The following is a 22,540-nucleotide window of genomic DNA, read 5'->3' as shown; positions in this document are numbered from 1 at the left end:
TATTGCACAATATGATTTCTCCCCCTGTTCCTATGGCTCTCAAGTCTTTTCTTCAAGCTGATATTTTAAACATTTTATTACATCACTGGGAAAAAAATTCAAAGGGCAGAAATAGTTTCAAATTCATGACCAGGCTTCTTCTGCATCAAAGAGAAACTACAGTGCCCTGTGGAACAGCAGCCAGTGAGCTGCCTCAGATGTCCAGGGGGAAGAACTGGAGAAACCCAAAAGTTCCAGAGCACTTAGCCATGCTGAGAGCTGCCTGCTGTCCAAACAAGCCTGTGCTGGCTCACAGGCAGGAGACCTGCCAGTTCCAGAGCTGCCAGAGCCTCTCTCACCTGCCAGAGGCACCAGCCCTGTGGCCAGAGCTGCGCCAGCACAGCCCAGCTCCACCAGAGAGTCTGCTCACCCCTCCCAAAAACCAGAGAGCTGTGCTCACCCCTCTCCCAAGAAACCAGAGAGCTGTGATCAATCCTCTCCCAAAAAAACAGACAGTTCTGCTCATCTCCTTCCCAAAAACCAAAGAGTCTGCTCATCCCTCTCCCAAAAACCAGAGAGTCTGCTCATCCTCCTCCCAAAAACCAGAGAGCTCTGCTCACCCCTCTCCCAAAAACCAGAGTTCTGCTCACCCCCTTCCCAAAAACCAGAGAGCTGTGCTCAATCCTCTCCCAAAAAACCAGAGAGTTCTGCTCATCCACCCAAAAACCAGAGTTCTGCTCATCCTCCCAAAAACCAGAGAGTCTGCTCACCCCTCCCAAAAACCAGAGAGCTGTGCTCAATCCTCCCAAAAACCAGAGAGCTGTGTTGACCCCCTTCCCAAAAACCAGAGAGCTCTGCTCACCCCTCTCCCAAAACCAGAGTTCTGCTCACTCCTCTCCCAAAACCCAGAGTTCTGTTCACCCCTCTCCCAAAAACCAGAGAGCTCTGTTCACCCCCTTCCCAAAAACCAGAGAGCTCTGCTCATCCCTCTCCCAAAAACCAGAGAGCTGTGCTCAATCCTCTCCCAAAAACCAGAGAGCTTTGCTCACCCCTCCCAAAAACCAGAGTTCTGCTCACCCCTCTCCCAAAATCAGAGAGTCTGCTCAGTCCTCTCCCAAAAACCCGAATTCTGCTCATCCCTCTCCAAAAAACCAGAGTTCTGCTCACCCCCCTCCCAAAAACAGAGCCAAACACCCTCCTCGAGTTGGCACTCAGGGTTTTACAAGCACGAGCTCTTCAGCAGCACTGTTATCTTTACAAGTCATCCATCATTCCCTCCTCCCCATTGATCCAGTTATCAGTCACATCCAGGTATCCTGGACTGCCTCAGAGGCTCCAAATAAACACATTAAATTGTTCCTGGGTTTATATCAATACCAGATTAATTTAGATCACGTTTAGCACAGCCCTCAAGCCTTCCCAAGGAATAACAAGCACGTTGAAAGCACATACATGTTGTCTGAATTATTTTCACATGCTTTCAGACCTAGAAATCCTGTATTTAAACAAGCAGAAAAAGGAAACAGGAGGTGGGTGTTAATTACTCCTATTTACAGGCTTTTTAGCAGTTTCCCATATTGGTTAAAACAGAAGCTGTATCTTATTTCCAGTGATTCAAAAATCAAGGCAAGAGGCAGAAATTCATCAGAAAAATCAGAGACTACTTTTCCAGAGATGTAAAAGAAAATGCAGCTTACACATCTCAGGCATCAGCTTTCAGATCTATCCTTTATCTTCCTAAGGCAAATGTGATGATCAATCTATAAAAAAATCCTGAAATAGTCACCCAAAAACCTCCTCTTAATCTTCAGCTGTTCAAGGGTTCTGCAGTTTTCAAAAGAACTCAAGCACAGGACATTTTGGGGTTTGAAGCATTCAGCGTTAAGGGCATGAAAAATATCACTCAAAATGTCTAAAAGGGATTTCAAAGCTTGACCCAAGTTGATAACCCTGGTTAAGATTTTCATTTCTGGATATTTAAGATAAAACTGCTGAGGACTTGCAGAGAGGAAAAACCAGTTTTACAGCTGAATTTTAAATTGTGATAAGACTCCTAAATATAAATGCCCAAAGCTAATGTGCCAGAATGTTCATTGGGTATTTTTTAAAGGAAGGCACAAGGAATGATCTTAAACCTATATTTAAGCTCTACACAAGAGGCAGTTCAGTATTTAGAGATCTGAAGGAAGCCTTGCTCTCATCAGATCATCTTTCTTCAGCTTTGGAGGAAGAAGTGCTAATTTCCATTCTTCCCCATTTTCTGATGTGCTCTAGGATTCATTGTGGATGTGGGAAAAAAAATTATTTGACCTCCTGAACAGAATGAAAAGGGAAATGGGAGGGTCATGTCTGGAGAGAGATCTCTGCCCCCTAAAAATACTCAAAATGCTGTCAAAATTATGGGGCCTCAGGCCAGTTTCCCAGGGCCAAACCTGACAGCAACCAGAGAGGTTTGTTGTGAAATGAAACAAGGAAAAGTATTCTTGGCTTAATCTTATGGAACCCTCTTTTTATTCCTGCAGTGAAAGGCAGGAAAAGCCCATCTGAAAATACCAGATCATTTACAAATGGAGTCAGAAAAACAAAAAATGTGTCAATATGTGTAACTGGATGAACTCCATTAGAAATAAAAGCAACTTGTTAAAATCATAATTCTCAGGTGCTTTTAAATACCCCTAAGGTAATTGTTACCATACTGCAGCAGAAGCTCCTGAGGAGCTGCCTGGTGATCCCTTACACTGACAAGTTACTGTTTGGATAAAATTTCATGCCCACTCTTGGCAATTTTTTTGTTGGTATTTTCACAGAGAATGCCAAACATTTTTTTTTAAAAAATCATTTTGTGCACAGGAGGCTGCTCTGTGCCCTGGGAATGGCAGTGGATCCCTGAGTGGTGCCACACTCTGAGACACAGAGGTGACAAGGACACAGGGAGGGAAGTGACTCCCCAAGCACAGCCTTGCACTCCATGCCCCCTTTAATGCAAGCTGGAAGCAAACTGCTCCAGCTGATAATTAAAAAATAGAACCCAAACAGTTAAAGCCTGTCTGATTAATTGCTCTCCTTAGCTGATTTGATAAGCCCTCCATCAGTTTTCCATGCCTCCTTCACTGTGTAAATTAATCTAATTATGAGCACCTGCAATCCAGAGCCCCATCTCTGCAGAAGTTCCACAACTCCTGTTTATAATGGCATTTCTTAAAGGTCAGCTCTGAGCCCCATCCTGCACAAAAAGCCTTTCTGGGGTCCCAGGAAGGGACACAGCAAGGGGAAAATGAGCTGGAGGAACCTCTCCCTGCCTCAGCACTGCTTTATTCCCTCTGCATTCAGCAACATAAACTACCAGATAAATCAATTTACAATTTACAGCAGAGAAAAGATGAGAAACGAGTCAAAGTCATCACAGTCCCCACAGCACATGAATCAGATCAGCCTCACACCAGGAGGGGAGTGAGGATCTCCAAAAAACCCACTGCACAGAGAAAGTGCCATGGGTTTAAACCACACTGCAAGCTGCAAGCTGATAAAATTATTTTGGAAAGTTCAGCATCACCTAGAGTGAAATGCTAGATAATAAATAATTCTAAATAAAAGATAAACTGTGTGTGGCTTACCCTTGATTCCCTGAAAAGCCATTTCTGTTTGCACCAGTTCTTCACACAGGACAGAACTCTGCCAATAGAATCCAAGCACAAAACTTGTGCTGCAGCACTTTCAAAAGTGTGGTAACTGATTTTAAACCAAGTGTACTGATAGTTTGATCTCTCCAATTGCTTCTTCATCCTCATTAATTATTGTGAATATAAATTAGAAACAAAAGGAAGCTCCAAGCAGTTTTGTCTGGCTATAAAGATTTCTTGCCACTGGATTTGCAATTCCTCTTCACAAATTATTTTGTGGGCAGAATTTTTAATACTCTGTTTTAATCAGAATTTTCTTCCTCTCAACATCATTACAGAAAGATTCAACATCATAAAATGATTTTTTTTTTCCATCAAAATCAGAAAAAGTTACAGTTCAATTCATCTGGGGGTTTGTGCAAGCCTTGATAAAATGTATTTTTAAAAGACAAACAATAACACTGTCAGACTTGCCTGACTCAAAAGCAATTTGCATTAGTAAAATTTAACTGTAGGCCCTTGAGATGACAAGTTTATTGTATTTGTTGTAAAAAATATTTTAGCTGAGCCATGCCAAGCTTGGGGCCTTCTGCAATAATTGTGGCAAGAAAAATCAGGAAGAATGCTTGGACCCCAAAGTGAAGGACACTCCTCTCCCACCTCAAAATACTGCTCTAATATTTTAAACCTGAGCACATGAGGAAGTGAAGTTATTAATGGAACCATTAACTATCTCTCTGGGGCTCCCAGGTTAATTAAATTCAGTGCTAGATCCTCAAACCATTTCTAAAGCTCCAGCAAGCAGCTGCAGAACTGCTCCAAATATCAGCATGTTGGACAGCACACTGTGGACCAAAATCCCCATGAATTACACAGAAAAGCTGCTGGGATGTCAGAAAAGTACAGGAAACAGCACTAAATAAATAAATTAAATAAATTAAATAAATAAGGAGGAAATAAATGTTGGCATTAAAGACCTGACAGATGTCAAGGTTTTGTTCTTGCACCATGTCTCGCTGCAGTAATTAAATGTGATGTGCAACTGAGCAAGGGCTTGTCCTTGTCACACTCTCAAAGCTGCCCAGAACCTTCAGCAGGGGCTGCTGGAGACCCCACAGGGCAAAGGAAGGGGGATGGTTATTGATTATTGATCATTGATTATTGATTATTGATTATTGAACCATCAATGGGCACCCCAGGATTGAACACTTTCCTCCAGGAAGCTGCAGCACAACTCTGGCTCTCAGAAATGCCAGGGAGCTCAGCTGAATTGTCTATTGATTACCCAAACAGCTTAATAAAGCAGATTTTCTGACTCATCTAGGGTGAAATTATGGAAGAAGATTAAAAATCTGTGTCCCTTAAAGCCTTGGCCACTCCTCTGACATCCCTAATCCCATCAGCAAGGGAAAGCTGTTTATTAACTTCTGCTCTCAGAGGTGGAGGTCATCAAGCAGCTCAAACATCCTGGAGTAGGCAAGGGAGATCTTAGGATGAAAAAAAAAAAAAAGTAAAAGTAAAATGGGGGGAAAAAAAGAAAAAAGAACAGTGGAACCACATGAGGATTACCTACTTCCAGTTAAAAGCATGAGGGAAAATAATCAATTTAAAAATATGTATCAGCATACCCAGAAATAGAGAAGTTGTAAAAAAAGCAGAACACAGTAGAAAACCATTTGATAAATGTGAGGGCTAATCCCAAAAGCTGGTTTATTTTCATATCATAATAAAAGGGGTAATTTGCTAATATCTGGAGGAGAAGGGGAAGAGAAGGAACATGTGCTGCTGAGGAGCAGCACAGGGGCTTCTATTGCCTATACAAAATGAGTTTATGAAATATATTTAACTGAGTTATTTTAAGAAGTGCCAAAAAAGTTGGCAGCCACAGAGAATTCCTTAGCATGGCTAAAGAGCCTGAGGGTTTGGAGCCAGGACAAAACAGGATTCACTGGGCTGGGCATTTTGTGTGCTTTTTGTACATCTCATGTGGGGACTGCAGGAATTGTGGTGCCACTGATTATTTCAAACCACAAAACTGGCCCCATCCTGCCCAATTTTCACCATGACCACTGAAACTTTGAGGCCACTATCAGATCCTTTACAGGTCCTTAAAACTCACTTTGCACCAGATGTGGCACAAAACTGGAGATTTGTCAATTATTCAGAAAAAAAAAATATTAAACTCATGTCCACGTGTTTATGATGATTTCAAATGATTGATTGCTAAAATGACATGATATCCCTTTGATGGAATAATAATCCCTGGAATGGCAATGTGGATAACAGGAGGAAATCAGGCTCACCATGAACAAGCACACCAGGCAATGAGATCTTCCTCTCACAGCATGCAAGACCTGATAAAAACAAAGAAAAAAAAAAAAAAACAGTTTATATTTTGGAAATTTAAATTATGAGTGCAAAATTAAAGAAAAAGGCAGTTCACTCATTGTAAAGCAGCTGGTTTCATTTAACTCCAAATGGGTTTATTGCACAATTAATAAAATTAAGTTTATTTCTTCTGTAACAACAGAAAATTTAAAAGTGACTCTTAAAAAAATGAAGTGCTACACACCTTCAAAAAATAAGATATAGCACACCTTCCAATAGAACTGAAGCACTAAATATTGTCTAATTCCAGAAAAATCAAACTACTAATGCACACAAAAGCTATCATGTAAATTATAATTATTTTGTAGTAGCATTCAGGTATACAAATATTCAACTGACAACCTCAATTTTACTTAGAATCAAATATCTTGGAGGGAAAATGTTTATTAAATAAATACAAGCATGAATCAGGGCACATGACATTCCTTTTGGAGGAACAGCTCTTCCAAGAATCACATCAGCACAAGCACACAGGTGTCACAAATCTAATTCCAGAGCAACATTTCCAACGAGGGATCTGTTTCAAGCCCTTCTGGGGGTGATTTGATGGAGGCAGAGAGAGGATCCTGAGTGCAGCACATCCCTCAGGACACAGCCTGAGCTGCTGGGGGATCCCAAACCAGCAGATTCCTGCAGGAGCACAGCAGTGCCAGCCCCCCAGGAGCTCCAGCACACAGAGACCCAGCAGCAATTCCTCTCCTGGCTCCTCAGAGCATCACAGAGGGATGCACGAACAAACAGAAGGGATGTGGTGCTGTTACAGAGCCAAAAAGAAATTCCTGGAGTCGCCGGGTTCTGCTGGGTCAGAAATTCAAAGGGCAACACCAGAGACAAAGCTGGGTGAGGGAGGGGACACGAGTTGATTTCAAGTTTGGCCCCAAAAAAAAAATAGAAAAAAAAAAGAAAAAAAGAAGCCTAACCCACTTGATTGAAGCACTACAAACACCTCTCTGCCACCCCAAGCTGACAGAAGCTGCAGGAGTTCCAAGCAAACATGTTGTTCCACCACCTGGGCTACCAACATCTCTGTAGCACATTTATCCCAGAGATTCCCCCATGAAAACAGCTAAAAGCCAGAGCTCTCCCACTCTGAACTGCACACACAATGCCAGGCTGAGCAAAAAGCAAATCCATCTCCTCCAGGAGGTGACAATGCAATCCCTGTGCTGGACACCAGCCCCCAAAATCAGCAGGTGACTCCAGGAACCAAACAGCAAACAAGGAGCAGCAGGGGAAATACCCACATGCCAGAGCTTTGGAGTACAGCAGGGCAGAACATCTCCACCAGAGGGGATGGAAAATGGAAAATCAATGAAATGAGTGGGAAGGGGACTCCCAGCAGGACTGGTGCAGTCAGGGATGGAGCACTTGGCTCTGTCCTGACTAAATCCCTCCTCAGCTGTAAAAACCCTTTGAGCCCAGCAGCACAGGTGTGTCCTTAAACCTCCTGCCTCCCTCTGCCTTCTGTGAGATTGATTGTGAGTATAAATTCAGAGGATGACATAAAAGTGCTCAGACACTGGGCTGATAAATTAAAATAAATGTCTCAATATATTTGTCTGACTCTATAAAGACTCAACATTTTCAGCCTGGGAAGGACAACAAAACCAGAGTCCAGGAGTAATCAATGCATTTTAAAATGCATTTTTTACTTTAATCAGGGATTACTTAAACCTTGGCCAGATCAATATTTATTTATTCTTTCATCTGGCTTTCCCAGAGTTTTAGAAAATTATAGTTGTCAAAGGCACTGCATAGTGCTGGAAAATTCCCTGTGAAGGAGTTTGATGTAAGAAAGCCAGTCACTCATGAAAAAAATTAAAGTCATACAAAATTTATAGTTAAATAAAAAACTTTGTGCTTCCTTCATTTCCCTAAATAGCTTAAACCCTTGCTGGAGCAGAAATTCAGTGTGCCTGTAAATCAGTTATTTGCTGCAGCTGCCTAAAAATATGAATAACCATTAAAAAAATGGATAATCAAAGAATTTGCTAGAAAGAGAATAACCTTAGTGATTTTTAAGACTGGTTTCACCTTCCCAAAGTGAAGATGGAATTATAACAAAATAGCTGAGTTCCCATTTATCCAATATCCAAAAATCTGGAAGTCACAGAGGTGGCAATGGTGGGCTCTTCATCAACAAACCCACTTCCTATGAGAAGGAAAACAGATTATTTTTGGGGTATAAGGGCATGGGGGAAACTTAAGTATTACACGAAACTTCTAAGAGGGGAGGGAAAAAAAAGGATCATTTTTCTGTCAGCCAGCTCTGGGATGCTCAGCTGCCACCACACATCCTGAGAACTTTTTATTTACTTGAAAAACAAACTCCCAGACACTTCTCTTTCTATTTGGGGCTGCTGAAGAGGTTCACAAAGCAAGGCAGAGCAGCTGCAGCCCTGCCAGGTGTTTCCACAACTCCAGGCTGAACCTGATGGCGATTATTTGCTTTATTTTTAAATGATGACCAAGGCCCAGCAAATATTTTATCATCTCTCAAAAGCCCAGGTGTAATGCTGCAGTTAGAGGTTGTAAGTCAGTTTTGTGCTGCTGAAAGGGTATCGTTTCCCCAGGATTCCGTGGCAATTAGGAGCAGCACTCAGCAGGGCTATTTTTAGCAAGTGCACCTCATTCACACATTTGCAGTGCTGCTCAGGCATTGCTGATCTCTATGCATGACTGCAGAGATAAAATCTGGCAACACTCTTGAATAACTGTTTAAGCTGTTCTAGGCGTGTTTCGAGCAATGTACAATTATTCCAACACCTAAAAAGAGCTTTTCCACTTGCAGGATTTTCCACTACTCAGTATGTGCACCCTTGCAGTCGGACAGTTAAGATTTTCCATTATTTCCTTTATTTCATTTACACCTTTTCAGCCAGTGGACAAAGAAGGTGTCCCTGCCCATGGAAGGGGGCTGGAACTGGATGGTTTTAAAGGTCCCTTCCAAACCAAATTATTCTGCTCACAAAAGATACCTAAGATGGGATTTGCAAAGGCTGCAATGGGAGATTCTCATCCTGATGCACAAATCCATGAGGATACAGCTGAAAAATGCATCGTTCATCAGCACATATTTATATAAATATTGAGAAGGATCACCATAAGATCTTTAGGATTTTCTTAAATTTTAGTGAGCATCAGTATTTGGCATGACACTGAGCAAAGCCAAACTTAAAACTGTTGCTTGGTCAGGTTTGTTTGTGTTTTTGAATTCACAACAAATTCCAGTAACATGTTCACTGCATCACCACTGAATTTCTTTCTAAATGTCCTCAAATGCTGCTGCTGCTGTACAGTGCCATTTCTTTAGATAAACAAAACAAATTGAATTTATTCAAATTAGCATGGATGGAGATTTTGAATCAAGCCTAGCACTTCTGTTAATATAAAAGGTGGCAGAGCTTTGGGTGAGGCAGGGATAAATAAATTCAGGTGTGTTAGGACATCTCCAGAAGTGTCCTGCTGGCCATGCTTCCATCCATGCAGTGACAGAGACCTCAAAACCCTGCTCCACCTGGCTCTGGCACCCCAGGACAAAGTTTGAAGATGGAATGAGTGTGGCATTAGCAAAAAGCCCATCATGAACTGTTCAAGCTGGTGGAGAAATGAAATCACAATGGCCAGACAGGGGACAACAGGAGAGAAAGCACTTGGAAAATGCATGCATGGAAGGAGGAGAAATCACAGCTTTTTCATTAAATGGTCACTCTGAGGGCTTTGTCCTCCCCTGAACCCCCTGCACTGGTGGCACAGATCTCTACTACACCTTCAGCTGCTCCCACCTTCCATAAGTGCAGCATTACTCCAAGTTTAGCTCCCAGTGTGAGATGCATCCCATCCCCCCTCTAATTCCCCAGGATCTCAGTATCTGCAATTGCAGCACTCCAAAACCAACCTGGGTTTGTCAGACAGAGGCAGCAAAGCCTCTCTGTGGCTGTGCCACATCCCCTGTCAGCTGAAAATCAGCCAGTGATGGCTCCCCCTGTTCTGGCAAACCAGCCAAGGATGCTCCTCTAAAGATGCTCTCCTGACTCCCAGCCCAGTCCTCACTGGAAATGGGAGCTGCAGACACTGCCCCACAGCACTCAGATTTTGGGACATGCAAACCTGGTACTTCTTTTATTAAACTTACTGGCATTAAAATAAAAGTGACATGCCAGGCACCTTGAGTCACTCTTGGAAAGAGTGAAAAAGGGTTTTCTGCTTTTCATGGCTTTTCTGCTTGGTCATGCAGGTCCTGGATGGTTATTTCAGCTCATCCCATGTGTTCTGTGTGCAGACCTGAGGTGACTGATGCCCTCCCTCCATCACTGAGCTGAGCTGTGAGGACAAGAGAGCAGCCTTGCTGCAGATAAAAATGTTCCTGTGCAGTGTCCCTGCACATCTGGCAGAGCCTCTGCCACAAGGGAGCCCTGACTGACACATCACAATGTGCTGGGGACTTGCTCTGGGGAGCTGTGGTCAAGGAAAGTGCTGCTCTGATGGAGGAAAAGGGGGAAAAAAAATGGGATTGGGTTTTGGCTTGGGGTTTTCTGTTGGGTGGGGTTTCCCCTTCTTTCTGTATTTCTTTACCTTGTCTTTGTTTTAGAAGTGCAGAGTTTGAATGATAAAAAAAAGTGATTCACCACCTAAGAAACTTCACTGACTTCAAACCTCAAGTGTTTCATACAATGACTATACTTATGTAAATTTAACATAAAATACATGAATGAACAATTTTACCAAAATAATACAGTAGATCCAGACAAATTTGGTTCCAATTTCTTTAGGTGCAGTGTGATTTAGATGTTGATCTGCACTGTCTTTGGTACAGTTAGTAGCTTAAGACATGCTGGTTAATCTATTTTACCCTAAGGCCATCTATTACAGATTTAAAACAGGAAAAAAAAAACATTCAAGGGTCTTTCAGACAATAAACATTTTTTTCCCTAGAGGTATTCAGCTTCAAAATAAATAATGAAACAAGGATTTAAGATTTTAAGTGCTGGGATCAAAGATCTGTATTTCATAAGACTCTGGGTGATGTCCAGCCTTCATCTGCCTGCACATATCCCAGGAGAGGGGAATTTTGTTCTTCTGAAATTGTTTTGGTTATAAAAAAATTCAGTAGCTCAAAAGGCACAGTAATAGCTTTCCCTCAATCATATTAGGCATATATTTATTAAATATTCCCTTTTATTTCTAACAAATGGGGCTGGATTTGTAGCAGAACTTGAATATCAAAGAATATGATGCAATTACAACCCAGCTTATCTGCAAACTCCTTCATGGTTTGTATTTACCAGCACTTCATAAACTACAGCTATTACCAATTCCTTTAATAATTTGGTTTTCTGATTCTGGAAGATTATCTGGGCCAGAAGAATCCTCAGATAATAACTCTGTGATGTTACAGAGCTTTACAGCTGTATTAAATATAGGTACATCAATGTTTTCTACCAGAGATCCAATAACACTTTTGGACAGTTTAAGGCTGTGCAATAAACACCCCATAAAAACTGATTGAAAACCAAATAATCTCATAAAATCTGAGAAAACATAAATCATGTTTGAAAAACAAGAGAGTTATTAGGAAAAAACCACTTATTTTCCTATATCTGAAAGCACAAGCCAAGAACTAACACAATTCTCTCCTTAATACATGCAAATGTACTACAGGAATTTCCAAAGCACTGAACAAAACTTGATATCAATTTCTATTTAGAAATCTCAGCCTCCTCTCTGTGATTCTGTTAAAAAAAAAAAAAAAAAAAAAAAAATCCATGTAAGTGGTCATAGAAATGTGTATTGTATGAATGCATTCTTTTAATTTATTTGTGAAGAAATATTTTTAAAGCCTGCTCAGTGACAGAGGATTTAACACAGTGTTATGCAATAACTGGCTCAACAGCTTCCCCCACCATGTACTTTTCTCTGCATGTAAATTTTTTGAAGTTATTTCTAAGGCAATAACTCGATATCAAAAGTTTAATTTCAGAGTGTGACAGATGACAAATATCTCCTCCCTATTTAAGTGCTCCCCCCACAGTGCTATTCTAGTCTGTGCAGAATATAAATGACCAGCTGAAGGCAAAAGGGGAAAAAAAAGCCAAAAGCATTTTTCAAGGTTTTACATTAAAATCCACGTTTAAGAGAGAATTAATGAGGGAGAAAGAAGTTACCCTCCCTGAATGATGCTGATCAAAGTACATTTCTTCAGAAGCTTCAAAGATTTGCTGAGCAATACATCACTCATGTCCCCTCCCAGGGAAAAAAACAAACTATGTACTGAAAATTTGGGTTAGCTACAGCTTACTGTAAATACATTTCTGACACTGCAACAAAGGACTGGTGCCATGGACACAGGAAGGAAAATTCCTGCAACACTCAAGGACTGCACTGAGTTCAACACTCAGTTCAGTGTATTTATGGAAAGGATACACCTTGGGCAGTGCTAGAGCCTGGCTGGGGCTGCACCCAAATCAAATCCAAGATGGATTCTGATCATGAGTTTTATACTTTTATAAGTTTTAGTTCACCTACACACTGGAGTTAATTGCCCAACCACAGCTTCAGGCCATGAAGTCTCAGCCCCCTGGCCTGCCTCTTTCCCTTTGCTGATTATACTTTTTGGGTAAAGTTGTCCTTGATTCTCTAGCTGGGAAGGGACTGCCTTGTCCAACTACCCTGAGAAGAGAATTTACCAACACCTAACATGCAGTTTCAGAGTTACATACCAAGGAACAGAGAGTCTGAAAAATATAAAAGCTAAAACCTGAGGCATCAGTGACTCCAGCTGCATGGGCTGTGCCATCAGGGAGTTGGGGGTGTGCTGGTATTTTTCCAGGCATTAAAAAAAACAACAGAGGCTTTATTTTTTGTGCTTCTTTCTGCTCCTTCATCACTGGGAACATTCTCAGGTGGTGCACACAGGAAAACAACTTCATTCAAGAGGAAACCTCCCCAAGCACCAGGGAAAGCTGTGTGTGTGCTTTGGTCAAGGTCAGAGTGAAGAGGGGCTCTGGGTGTGCTCCCACCTGTAGCAGAGTGAGCATCCTGCAGTGAAAGGTCACCCATGACCTGCAGCTCAGCTAAACACAGGGAAAAAGCTACAAAAACAAAAATTACAGCAGTCTGCCAGGCAGGCAGATCCCAGCCACAGCCCTGAGCATCTCACTGGGAATTCAGAGAATGAGCAGCACGCCCGGTATTTCCCACAAAGCTTTAACACTTCTGCTTTTTACTTTATCCTTATCCCTTCCTTCAGGGCTGCATCCAAACATCCTGGGTCTGAGAGAGGGTTCAACACCTCCCCAGCCACACAGCAGTGGTTAAACTGCTTTCCTGATGAAGTTTTACCTGCAAATTCATTCATTTTCTCTATTAAGGTCTTCCAAAGCACCAGCAAAGTATGGTGACAGCACTGCCAGGAGAGGTGATTTATGCAAAGATGCTTTCCAACATTTTCCCAAACTAAGTTCAATGTAGTTGTGATAGGCTGGTTTCCCCATCACTTACAGCAAGCACACACGTTAATTACTCATTCCAAATTGTTATGGATTAAGCTGCAAGAGTTCATGTGTATCTTGCCAGTATAGTCCAGTTAGTTACACAGGTTTTAAAAAAAGTTTAATTTAAATTTTTTCTGATTAAATAACACACTGAAATTATTTCCATGGCAGGCCCAGAAGTGGTTCAAGGTGAATTATTTTTATTCAAAAGCAATCAGGACATTTTTTTTTCAATTCAAATATAATGAGATGCCAGCGAAAAAACTTCCTGGTATTTGACAGGTGACTCCATTCCTAAACTATTCCTTTTGCTTTCAGTGGATGGACCTACAAAAACTGCTTACAAGAGCTATTTGGAAAAATCCTCGTTTGTTACTGGGATTTTAAATTGTGTCAAACCATTCCCTGCAAGATTATAATAAAATAATTCCCTGGAGCACACCAGCAAACCCTCTCTGGACAAACCAGATGATCAGAACCTCTCTAAAGGCAAAGCAGGGCTCTTCCAGCACAGTGGGAAGGATTTAAAACCATTCCTTAGGTCTCCAGCCTTCCCTGCACATCTCTCCCCCACACCATTGTCACAAAAAGGCAAAGCTGACAACTCCCCAGGCTGCAGCAGGAAACCACCCACACACAGATCCAGAAAAGCTCAGCCTGGATAAGCTGGGCTGCCCTGGTTTGAAGGACAGGTGTCTGCCAGTAAAGGCAGGAGCTTCTCCTTGAAATGGAGAATGTAAACCCCCTCCCTACAAATTGTTAAATTTTGAAATTAAGGGGCTCTCAGGCAAAGATATGGGAATTAGGAATAACAGTTCTTTACTAGGAAAATTAAAATAGCAATGCAGTATTACACAGAACAATCCCAGCCCTGCCAGAGTCAGAATTCAAGCTGACACCCGTCAGTCAGTCAGGGTGTTGGCACAGTCCCATTCAATGGTGGCTGCATCCTCCTGCAGGGGCAGATGTGGTTCAGCTGGAGCAGTGCTCCTGGAGAAGGTGCAGTTTCCTCTGAAGCTCCAGGGATGATGTGGAAAGGTCTGGCTTTCCTCTGGAATGCAGTGGAAAGAAGGTCCCTTGGTGTCCCAAATCTCAGTTTTTATCTGGGTAGGAAAGGCTTGGCTGCTCCCCTGGCTGGAGCATCTTCCAGTGGGATGATGGAATTTTATCAGCCATGCCCTGGGACTGAATGGGCCAGCAGCAGATGATATCTCCTGGAGGGAGGGTGGGCTGTGGGAAGATAAAGATGATTGCCCAGCTGGTTTAAAGCTGGCCCATGAGCAGATAATGTGTGCCAGGAGATCAGGGTCACTGCCCCAGCTGGGTTAACAGATGGGGACAGAATCCACATTGCTGGTACATCCTGTGCTGCAGCCCAAGGGCTCTCCTGGCCAGCCCTGACATGATGTCCCTGCTCTTCCCATGCTGCTGGTCCTGGCAGGATCTCCCTCTGGGGACCTGCAGCTGGCACTGGGGGCTCCTGAGCCCAGGGATGCAGGAGCAGGGTGGCTGCAGCACCTTCCATCCCAACCCAGCTCCTCCCCAGAACACATCCTGCTCTCTGTAGTGTCCCCAACCTGCCCAGGCAGCCAAAAGTAGGACAAGTGAGTTGCTCCCCTCTGATGGGGGTTTGCTGGACTGCAAAAGGAGAGGAAAATGGGAAAAAACAAATTTATTCCTCAGGGGAGAAGCACATAAGATGATTATGCTACCTTAGCTTTCCAAAAATCACCTTATCTCAAGGTACCCATCAGTCACTGCTATTTTCACAGCCATTGGGACATATTTCAGCTTAAATTTCCTCTGACAAGGAGTTTTTACCTCTGTAAAATGTCTCAGTTTGAAAGAAAACTTCCCTTATTATGGATTAGGAAATAAAGCTCACACACACACAAACACAAAACTACTCAAGCTGTTTAAGAGAAAACCATAAGTACAAATTGCCATGGCCAAAAGACACAAAATTTGTAATATTTTCAGTCTTAGCAGACTTTTATAATCAGTCACCACTATTTTCACAACCATTAGAAGACATTTCAGCTAAAATTTCTTGTGACAAGAGGTTTTTTTTTTTACCTTTGTGAAACACCTTGGTATTAAAAAAAATTCCCTTATTATGGATTAGAGATTCTTGGTTTTACTGACTTTCTGTGCAGAGGAATCAACTAGTATTCCTTGCTATGGATCACAGATTTTGGGGTTTAGTGAATGTTTTTTTGTGCAGAGAAAGTTCTAGTTTAGGCTACACAACAGCAATTATCTTGTCCAAGATAATTTCCAACCACATGAACAAGTGCTTGAGGACATCCAGGCATAAAATGATCCTGTTTTAAATGTTCTAACTCTGTAATATATTTGCCTTCTTGTTCTGATAAAGTGTGCTTGTTGACAAGAGACAACTGGAAGAGAGATCCAAGAAAATAAAACCCCTGCCATCAACTACAGAAAATGCAGCAGGATTTCTGTTGTCCCAGAGATGAGAGATATTAAATGCAAATAGATGCAAAAATGCTTTTCATAAAGTGATTTGGAGGCCTTGAATAACCTTTTTTGGTAAAATGTGTCATTCACAGAATAAATGCAGATATATCACATTGAGAGCTGTGATACAATGAATTGTAAGTGACATATTAGATTTTTGAGGGATTTTTTTGGCCCTCATGTGAGACCATCAACATCCAGATCCTCAGAGGCTTCAGCATTCACAGAATCCTAGGAAGGTGCTCAGAGAAATTTATCAGTGATGATTAAATGGTGAAAAATGCTTTGAGATCACTGCAAATTCCACTTGGTGGCAAATATTTAACTTTACACAACAAGCACCCACGTGCCAAATTAAAGAAGCTGAAAACCAACACAAAGCTTCATTATCAGTCTTCTCAACATGGAGAAATGAGGCAGCAAACACAAGTTGCCAAACCATCAGATCTATTTCTGAGCACCTGCAGGCAAAGGTAGAAATGCACCAAGTGAAAAAAAAACTGGAAGGAAGAGTTGTGCAGCCCAGAACCCCTGCAGATGCTGGTTGTGCTGCTATGATTGGGCATTACCTGCTATTTATAAATCATGGCATCATTATTGCCCCAGGTTTCCCCCATGGATCCCTCCAGGCAGCAATTCCAGGTGTTTCCCCAGAGCTGTCACCACTCCTCCAGCTCATGAGCCATGAGAAAACCCCACTCACAGGCACCTCTGATCCCTGCAGTGTGCAGCACAGCCAAGCTTTGCTTTTGTTTTGCAGTCTGGGCTTGACTTACTGCCTGGAGACAACTCCTCTGACACCTCCAGCGCCCCCAGAAAATTTCTGCAGCCTCTAATAGGCTGTAAAGAGACCCCAGAGGGCTGCAAAGAAACCCCAAGGAGCTGCAATGAGACCCCAAGGAGCTGCAAAGAAACCCCAAGGGCTGCAAAGAGACCCCAGAGAGCAGAAAAGAGACCCCAAGGAGCTGCAATGAGACCCCAAGGAGCTGCAAAGAAACCCCAGAGAGCAGAAAAGAGACCCCAGAGAGCTGCAAAGAGACCCCAGAGAGCTGCAAAGAGACCCCAGAGAGCTGCAAAGAGACCCCAGAGAACAGAAAAGAGACCCCAGATAGCAGAAAAGAGACCCCAAAAGGCTTCAAAGAGACTCCAAGGGCTGAAAAGAGACCCCAAGAAGTTGCAGAGAGACCCCAGAAAGTTGCAAAGAAACCCCAAGGGCTGCCAAGAGACCCCAAAGGGCTGCAAAGAAACCCCAGAGGGATGCAGAGAGACCCCAGAGGGCAGTGGAAGCCATTCCCTGTGTCCTGTCCCTCCATCCCTTGGAAAAAGTCTCTCTCCATCATTCTTCTGGGCTCCTCCAGGTCCTGGAAAAGCCCAATTAGGTCTCCTGGCAGCTTCTCTGTTTGGTTTCAGGGCACAACTTTAAAAAAAACCCCACAAACCACAAACAGAAAAGCACAAACTGCTTAAGTTGTTTAAGGGAAAAAACAGAAATACAAATTGCCATGGCAAAAAAGCAAAAAAATTTTAGTATTTTTAATCTTAACAGACTTTCATAATTACTTGTTCCCTTAGTAGTAAATCCCACTCCCCAACAGAACCTCCTATATTGTATAAAGTGCTCCAAAGAACATATTCCCCCAAACATTTCTCACATGAATAGCACATTATATTTGCTATTTGATACATTTATAGTGGCACACCAAATATTCTCTTATGAAAAAGGCTGGATTTATTTCCAGCAATATAAAAGTTTTGCATCCACAGGGGACCAAGTTAATCATGGTCCAGTCACCCACTGGACTCAAAACATTTCTGTCAGACAGTGTGATTATTTCCCACTGAGAACACATGGCTCTTGCCTCCAGATAAATCTCCAAGATGAGTTTAAGGAATAAAAGGGTTAACAAGGACCCAGGTATTCTGGCATATTTCTTCACCAGTCCTATTGCCACAGGCCAAAAGGATTTTCCCAAATTTCCCACCAGAGTCCCACAGAGCAGAGTGCCCCACATTTCAAAGCAAGGATGCATTAACTTCACTTACATTTCTCTGCTCCCATTTCAGGTACTCACATGTTTAGTGGATATTTTGTCTTGCTACACTCCACTCCTTACTCTCCCTGTCCACAAATGGACAAAATGTCCAGGTTTTGGATGAGCAGGGGAGAAGGTGATTGTTTGGGCTTTTTAAGTAAGTCCATTTTCAGCTGTCTCACAATGACCATTTCAAATCAGCAACAAGCTTTACAGCAGCCTTGGTCTTTATCTTTTCATTTACTTGCTTTTATTCCCCTTAAGCCAGCAAAGTAAAAAGCTTTCAGGGATTTCCAGAGTGACCCACAGTCATCACTGCCAAATGGAAAATGTGTATTTTATTGTAATATCCTATAACCAGGATCCTGTTGCAAAGGAATATTCTGTATGAAGCAGACATTTTCCCTTAGAAGTAAAAAAAGGATTTCTTCTTTTTTTTTTTTTTTTTCTTATTTTTTAAAAGAAAACTTCTTCCTTACAGTCCATGTATTATTTTTGTGTAATGTAATAATAAATGTTGCCTCCTCAGAGAGCTTTTCTGGGGCACCTGAAGGTGCTTTTTATCATTTATTACAATATGTTGTGCTTTTAGAACCAATGTAAATATAATAAAACCAAACCCAGCCTCCAGTGGAGCACAGGAGCTGTGACAGGGGACCAGGACACAAAAGCTCTGGCTCAAGTGGCAGCACAGCTTCCTGATATTTGTGACAAAGAGGGAATCTCAGAGCAGCAAAGTGTTCTCCCAGCCAGTAATTCCTAATTCTGCAGGACTCAGATCAACACTCTCCAGCTTCACTGAGCTGACTCGCTCGGGTTCTTGCTCCTGCTGCACCTTTGGTGCCCAGCAGAGAGGTTCAAAGCAAGCAGGGAACAGAGGAGAGCTGCTGTGGCCCTGGGGAGGCTGGAGGAGGTCACCTGGAATCTCAGAATTCCTGCTGGAACACCAGCATCACTGGCCTCACACACAGAGGAACACACAGCCCAAAGACAAAGCAGTAGCACAAGCTCCTGGGAAAGGGAAATGGCAAAATTAAACATTATCTTAGACAATCTGGGCTGAATATTGTTGCAGTCTTCTTTCAGCTTTACAATCATTTGCTCTTTTTTTTTTTTTTTTTTTTTTTTTTTTTGGTTTTCATTTCAATGGCAGCTTGCAAATCTCACTGAAGTGTAATAAAAATCATAGTGCTCCATGAACATAAACTAATAAAAAAGCTACCATTTATTATTACATTACTTCAGTGAAACAAGAAATGGAAACTCTAATGTATCCCATCTGTCTAAATGGTAATGAGCCCTTGCAAAACTCATTGCAGGGTCAGACTCCAGTATTTCCCTTTGGATCATTCAGTGCAAACACAGTTCATGTAAGCTCTGGATCCAACAGCAGGAAGAGGCAAAATGAGCTGCAGCAACCAAGGTTTTATTGTGCTGATCAGATATTTCTCAGGGCTTGGAGCCTCTTCAGTGTGCAGTTTGATTTGCACAATCAGAATTTGGACTGGAACGTGCCTGCAGCTCTTGTTCCTCAGGATGCTGCTCCACCTGCCTGGAGAGTTTCTCCCAAGGCACAAGGGCTTGACTCTGCACTGGGAATATTGTGGCAGTCAAGACTTGTGTTGACTTCAAAATTCAAAGTACAGAGCTTCTGCAGAGCATTTTCTGTCGTTATGAAGGTTTTTTAAACCTAAATGTACATTTAAACCTGCAGTTTACTAACACTAGTTGGAAGCTTTTTTGAAATAAAAATAGTAATTTTGGAGTTCTGAAGATTTGATTGCCAAAGTGAAAGATCAGGAGACAGTAAGTACCTGCATGCTTATCTTAACACAACTGACAGAGATCCAAGCAGCTCCATTTAAATAAAACATAAAGGAAGAAGAAAGAAAACCAAGTATACAAAGTACAACATCTTCCTTTAAGTAAAATAATAACAACAAAAAGAAAAAAACCTTCACTTATTTTCCTATACCACTTGACTATAACCTGATTTTGAAGCTCAGCTCCAGCAGGCAGGTTGACTGAGCCTAAAAGCAAACTGAGCATCACTTGTTTTCCTTTGCAGTGCTGCAGGACCAGCATCCAGAGCAGAGCTGAGCTTTGGCTCAGGTTTCTTTGATCCTGCAAAACCAGGTTCTGCCAAAACTGTTCAAACAGCCCTGCAGGCTTTAGGCTAAGCAAGGGAGGCTCATCCATATTCAGGTTCTTGTGCTGGGAGCCTCCACAGATGCTTCCATGGCCCACACCTCTTGTGATGCCACCACCCACACTGGGCTTGCATGATGAGCACCAGCATATCAATGTGTGATCAATTAATTCAGGAGTACTTAATATGCAAAGGAAAGGTCAGCTAATTCCCTCACTGAGATTAAGAGACTTTTATCATTAGTGGCAGCTACAGGTACATCTGTGGTGCTGCAGCTCAAACACAACATATTAAGCCCATAGGCACAGACATCTACTAAAACTGCTCACAGGAGGATGATTTATCTTTTCACACTCACTTCCCACTAATTTTGTTACTGACATACCAGTAATTACTGTTTCTAAATGCCTTCCCTACCTTCTTCAATTTTAATTACACTGTGTCAGCACATAAAAATGTACAAACCCTGCAGAAGACAAAGATGCATTTCCTACAGAGGCTCCAGAGCTTTCAAAAGAAGGAATACAAGAGCAAGGCCCCAGTAGGCAGAAGTCACCAGCTTTGCACAGGGAGTCCCAGGCAGGGATAAAAATAAACTTGAAAGTTTTGAAGGGCTGGAATAGAGGGCAAAAAGAGAACTGCACAAGATGTTTCCTGACTCTTACTTGCCATTCTTCTGAGACTGATTTCCTCTAAGAAATGGCCAAGGAAAAGGTTTGTTTGTCACACCAAATAATCCAAACCCAGGCTCCCAGTCAGCTTTTAAAAGCTTTTTCTGTCCTGTCCCCTCCAGCACTTCTACCACATCTGTCTTACCTCCCAGGACCCCTTCCAATAGCAGTACAAAAATTACAAAGGAAGCAATTTTTCCTTGCAGACCACTTTCCTGAAGACAAACACACCAGTTCAGGATTTATCCCACATCCAGCTCCACCTTCTCCACTGCTGGAGGAGCAGGAGGGATGTGCAGGTTCCTGTGATGTGCCATGGTTTATAAATCAGTGCAGAACAACCTCCCTGGAGGAGCTCCTCATCAGGGGGACATGAAATAATGTCTGAGAGGGATTCTGGTGGATCAATAATGATTTGTCTTTAAAAAAACAGCTGAGGTCAGAGAGCCAGAGTTGTGAAGAAGATGGGATGCCACGATTCAACTTTCTCAGCTATGGTGAAGTTCATAAAAAGCTTCTCAATCAGACTCTCACCTGCTCCCCACCTCCAGGAAACAGCATGACAAGCCAGGAGCTCTGACAGGGCTTTTTTGGGAGCCCCTTTTCCCTCTGCCTCTTAAATAAGGCTGCCTTCCAGTTCTCAGCTATTGAGAATTCATTCCTCTTCCTGTGTGAGAGGGAATTACCTAATTCATCACAGCTCATCCTTACTCTCATGTGTCTGTAATTCCTCCTCAGCAAGTTATCTTCTCCTCCTAACCCTCCCAGTCTCAAGGGAAAAGTCACTAGAGCTGTCAAAAGAAAGAGCTGGAGGCTGGATCCAAAAGGGAACTAAAATCCCAGTGGGCAAGGCTGAAAACCTGAGCCAGGTTTTACCTCATTTCTGGGTCTCTGCTGCCCCACAAGAGCCCAGTCCTGTTTTAAGGACACAGACTCCCTGGGGACATGGATCACAAAGCTTCAAGATCCACCAGGAAAACACACAAGTTCTGCACCTGGAGTCCCCTCTCAGATCTGAGGAACTTTTGACAAGGATTTGTAAAGCCTCCCCCACCTGAGGGAATGTTCCTCAGACTAATTTATCACTTAAAAGGAGCAAGGCATCACCTACACCACCTGCTATTGCAGCTCCCACAGCTTTGCTCAGTGCTTTGTTATTTCCCATTTATCTGGAAGATAAATGACATTGTTCTCACTGAAGCAAGGCTGATACACAAAGACAGTGCAGAGAACTCCTGCAATGATGTTTTTCATGCCATAAAAACCAAAACTGGTTCTTCTGCTTCCCTCTACTTTACATTCTTCCATGTCTCACTAAAGAGCTTTTTTACCCAACAGATCTCTGATGGACATCTGCATATTTGTAGGCAAAGTGAAATTTCCTGCTTTGCCCACCAGTACTTACACTGTCTATTATTTATTTTATAAAAGATTCCTGAGGAAGGAAGGTAAATATTTTGGTCTAATGCCATTTAACATCATTTTTAAATTCTGCTGGTATGGTAACTTGTTGGCTGTGTTACACACACACTAATTGAGGACACATCAATTACTTAAGAGCTTATTCCAAAAATATCTTGGTGGGAGACTTTCTGTCATCTAATGAAGAAAAAAAAAAAGTTTTGTTTTTTTTTAAATATAAAACAAACCCCTGTCTCATTAGGAGTGTACTGTACAATGACAATTTAAAAGCCAACTGCTGGTTTCCAATTTTAGGTGCTACAAC

At 42.3% G+C, this 22,540-nt stretch overlaps 1 protein-coding gene across 3 annotated transcripts in view; it reads right to left on the bottom strand.

The window, feature by feature from the left end:
• Positions 1-22,540, bottom strand: part of ATP2B2 (ATPase plasma membrane Ca2+ transporting 2) — a 375,734-nt gene that overhangs the window by 272,135 nt on the left and 81,059 nt on the right. For all 3 annotated transcript variants that reach the window (XM_056501190.1, XM_056501182.1, XM_056501187.1), the window contains exon 2: positions 5,903-5,953. The gene's annotated coding sequence lies outside the window, so the exon portion shown is untranslated. The remainder of the gene's footprint in view (positions 1-5,902; positions 5,954-22,540) is intronic.

Source organism: Oenanthe melanoleuca, chromosome 12 (assembly GCF_029582105.1).
Source record: "Oenanthe melanoleuca isolate GR-GAL-2019-014 chromosome 12, OMel1.0, whole genome shotgun sequence".
Lineage (NCBI taxonomy): Eukaryota > Metazoa > Chordata > Aves > Passeriformes > Muscicapidae > Oenanthe > Oenanthe melanoleuca.
Note: the sequence above shows the minus strand (reverse complement) of the source record. Positions and strands in the feature narration are given on the sequence as shown.